General features: G+C 32.7%; 1 long non-coding RNA gene across 1 annotated transcript; it reads left to right on the plus strand.

Moving 5' to 3' along the window:
* Positions 1–312: 312 nt before the first annotated feature.
* Positions 313–2,063, plus strand: LOC104225042 (uncharacterized). The gene is made up of 3 exons (XR_710489.2): positions 313–390; positions 981–1,041; positions 1,712–2,063. It is a non-coding gene; the product is annotated as an uncharacterized lncRNA (long non-coding RNA).
* The last annotated feature ends 2,643 nt before the right edge of the window (positions 2,064–4,706 follow it).

Below are 4,706 nucleotides of genomic sequence, written 5' to 3' on the forward strand. Positions count from 1 at the left end.
GGGATATACGGTACCTTGAATTAAGGAGGGATATACGCTGCATTAATTGTACCCTTAAAATACACTATGGTATAGAATTGGTAATTTGGTATACTAAGTGTAATTAAGTCAAACCTTAAACATTGAGGGTAATAAGATTTCAGGAATGTAAAAATTCCTAAAATATATGGTAAAAGTTAAAGCTAGGCCCATATATATATTTTTATCTGGTGGCCCACATGTCAAGACCTAATACACAGAGTAAAGGAAATTGTGGTCTTGATTAATACAAAGAAAAGAAAAGTACACGGCAAATAAATTTTTTTGGAGAACTGACAGAGCAATTGTGAGGGGAATCTCAAGCCTAAACTTGTGAGGAGTAATTGGTGAGAAAGAAATCCAAGTGTTCAGGTAATATACTATATCTCTACAGTATAAATTATTGATGGCTTAGTAATGAATCAAATGATTGGTACAATTGAAACCTATGGAAAACTATATTGATGGTGCTGTTTCGTGGATTTAGTGTTAGGATACTAGTTATTAACTAAAGACGGGAGATTGAATTTGCAGAAAGTGGTTATTATCTTTACCTAAATCATGATTAGATTACAACGATTATGCAATAATGAGTTCATGAATTTAAAGTGAGAATGTGTATTACTTTGTATGTTGAAATCTATTTTAACAGTACCTAATTCTAATTTTTGGTACTAAACGTATGACATGTAGGAATTTAATCATGATTTCCATGATCAGGAGTAATTATATTCAAGAATTAGCAATGTTGTAGGAATTGTAATGATGATGTTAGGAAGATTAAGAATCATATGTAATGCATTCTGTAGACAAATACTGTTTCGGCTATTTTGGATGACAATTTATTATGTACAGATTCTTATTAATTACACTGGGGATTGACTTTGATTTTGGATTGCCCTAAAATCACGGGAATCTTACACCTAGACTAATTAGGATGTGTTATTCCATATTTTGAATAGATTGAGACCATTTGGTTGGTGTTCTAGGCATGGCAAGGTTGGAGAACTTTCCGTTAATGAGGTAAGTGAGACTTTAAGTTTTGATACTTGCTTTTCTAAAACCCGCTTTGAAAGTGTATTTTCTCTGATTGGTCCATCTGTTGGGACAAGCGTGCTTTTGGCAGAGTCGGTGGCCTTAGACTAGCCGCAAATATATTATTTTATGAAAGAATAAAAAAAATATTATTTTATAAGTTGTTTGATAGTGTGATACGACTGTGCGCCATGAGGTTGAGTTTTATAGTTTGATATGGCTGTGCGCCATGACATCGAGTTTGATACGGCTGTGCGCCATGATATTGAGTTTGATACGGCTGTGCGCCATAATGTTGAGTTTGATACGGCTGTGCGCCATGATGTTGGAGCATTGTGTATTCCTTTGTACATTACCCGAGCATTGTGTATGCTCTATTATATATTTGAGGCATTGTGGACTCCTGGTGTATTGGTAAATTTCTTTCACTGCAATTATGATAAGTCCTTAGTGAGTATCCTTGTTGGTTAATTCTTAATGACTCTGTTGATACACATATATTGAGTTATTGTATAATTATCATATTTACTACATCATTTGTGTTGTAGTGTGTTTGTATTTTCTAACACTTGTTCCAGAGGTATTTAAAGTGGCGGGTCGAGGATCTTACTGGGTTATATTTACGTATAACTCACCCCTTACATGCATCTCTATGCAGATACCATTGTGGGAGATAGAGCTAGTGGCTGACGAGTCTGTTCGATTGGATCCTATTGCTGAGGTGAGCCACCACATCATTCGTGGAGGCTTTCGTTTCAGACTTGCTTAGTTTGTGTTAGTGATTTCTTTCTTTTTTTGGGTTTACATACCCATCAATAAAACTCATATTATTCTGTTAGATGCTCCATGGTCTTAGTGTGGGATTTGGGCTAGAGTTTTATTATTTAAGTGATTGTTGATTTTTCTATCAATTGACTAAGGTATTGAGCGATAATCATTACCTATTTAGTTATTAATAATACTTTAGGCATGCGCTTTTTCTCTCAGTGTTTGTGTAAATGGTTAAACGTTAGAGAAAGAGATTCGCCTGGCAGGTGGTGTTAGCTGAGTGCCAGTCACATCTAGGGGTAGTTTGGGATGTGACATTATAATTTGGTTTGTACACCAACGGCGTTTTTCTTTTCCTGTCTTTATTTTTCAATTTTCATCAACTATTCCTCCTTATTTGTTGTTCTTGTTTTCTTGAGCGACGGGTCTTTCGAAAATAGCCTCTCTATCCCTCGAGGTAGGGAGTAAGGTCTGCGTATATATTATCCTCCTCAGACCACACTAATGGGATTTTACTGAGTAGTTGTTGTTGTTGTTGTTGTTGTTGTTGTTGTTGTTGTTGTTGTTGTATTTTGATAATGTTGATGTAATTTTCACATAGTTTAATACTCCATATGTTTTCAATTTAGATGACACACTTTCTTTATTAGTCCGTTCGAAAAAGAATGACATATTTTTACAATTCGAAATAATTTGACTTTAAACTCTTCATTTTATCCATTTTACCCTTAATGAAAAACTTTTATAACCACACAAATGTCATGGTCTCACAAAGCTTTTACCCCTTAAGTTTTTAAAACCACAAATTTCATAAAAAACTTAATTTCTTAAATTCTGTGTCGAGTCAAATTATCTCATCCAAATTGAATTGAAACGGAGGGAGTATGCGTTGACTGAGTCCTTCTTGCTCGTGCAGAAGTGCTTATTCAGCTGCTTAATTATTGGTTCCCAAAAGTCATACTAACATATTTTTTAGTCGTCTATTCTCATAAGGGAAATGGGAAAATTAGACGCAGTCGTTGTTGTTGAAATTTTCTCCAATTTAGAGGGTCTTGTCTTTGTTTTCTTTATTAAATCACGAGTACTAAGGTATAATATATTGTTATCCTAACCTGACATATTTAGATTAAAGTCCTTTGACATATAGTTACGGTAGATTCAGATGCGAACCTAAAATTTGAAAGTAGCGGGAACATCACTATTGAATGAAAATTTGAGCAAATACTAGAGTGGGAATTGAACTCAGGTAGCGCACAAAAAATCAAATTGTGCTCCAAATCTACCAATCACCTGCCTAAGCTTTGAGTCTGAAAGTGTCAATCAAAATATATACATATTATTTAATATATATATATATATATATATATATATATATATATATATATATTTTTTTGAAATTACCGGGGCCGATGACCCCTACCTCGTTAGGTCCGCCTTTGGCAGTACTCACAAAACAATTTCACCTTATTCTGTGTTATTTTTACAAAAAGAAAAGAAAAGAACTAGACAATTTTAAATGAACCTTTGGCCTTCTTTTAGACTTTTTGAATACTTTTTATTCTTCATTACCTTGTCAAAGAATAATAGTAGTACATTGGAGGAAGGTTGACGAGTCTAGAAAAAGAAACTCCACAATGGAAAGTCAAACATATGATATATCTTATTGGCTAGTTATAACTTATAAATAAGTTTCTTTTCATTGTACTAGAGGCTAGTATCATTATACTGTCAATTCACATGTATGGAATAAGTACATCAACCCAAGAAGAAAAAAAGAAAACAAGAGAATTTTCCTTTTCTATTTTTTTTTTATTGGCAATCTCTCAAAATGTGCCATTCTTTCTCGGATCCTACATGAACGTGAAATACCTTGTGCATGAGATTGGCCTTTTAATATGTGAGGATGTGACTGGAATCTTACTTATAATTCTATCTAATGAAGAACATGTTAAAACAGTATCTTATGGCCTCTTAGTTAAAAAAATAAAATAATAATAATTGCTTTTAACTAAAATATTTAAGAATATTTCCAAATCATAGGGATTAATGTAGTCTGTGTGATAGGTTTAAAATATGTTAATTTCTTTATTTATTAAATGAAAAAAAAATCCAAATTGCGCGTGTAAATTGGGAATTGGCTGGACATTTCCATGTATAATCTCGCTGCAGATATTGCAGCAACATTATATTATTTGATATACTTGAAATTATGCAATAATATTACCTACTTTTACTAAATGGAGAAATTACAGAATTAAACTTGCCATTACAAGCAGACGAAAAATTTGAAGAAAAAAAAACAAAGAGAAATCAAATATGCTAATTTTTGAATTAGTTAGTGGATGTTAGATTTTGTCATAGAGGACATGTACAAAAATAATACAGCCATTATTAGTCTCAGGAAAGTATATGTTATGGTCCGGTGGGAAATAAATCCAAATTGTAGGACATAATGTTTTCAGTTTTCACCATTCAAGTTCTTGTCAATTATACATTCCCATCTTGAGGGCCACCGGCAGGGGCGAAGCTATGTACCATCATTCGCCGAAAAATTATACTATGTATAAAATAAATTATTACTTGATTTTTTATTAAAAAAATAGACTTTAAACATTCTTGTATAGCCCATTAACAAAGAGAGTTAAAATTTTGAACATCCTTATTGGATTTCGTAGCTTTCATCTTAGACCACCAGTACTAGGTATCAGATCATTACTTGGTAAAACTCAAACCGAGTAAGAAATTAGTTTCTTTCTTCTTTTCATACATGTGGAATTATTTTGGTACTTTCTCACGTGTAAAGGGTGGAATTAAACCTTGATTAGACGGAACCTTGATCAATTATGATTTTTCGAGTTTTCTTTTAATTATTTGGCATTTAAAAT

This window comes from Nicotiana sylvestris, chromosome 4, assembly GCF_000393655.2.
Source record: "Nicotiana sylvestris chromosome 4, ASM39365v2, whole genome shotgun sequence".
Taxonomy (NCBI): domain Eukaryota; kingdom Viridiplantae; phylum Streptophyta; class Magnoliopsida; order Solanales; family Solanaceae; genus Nicotiana; species Nicotiana sylvestris.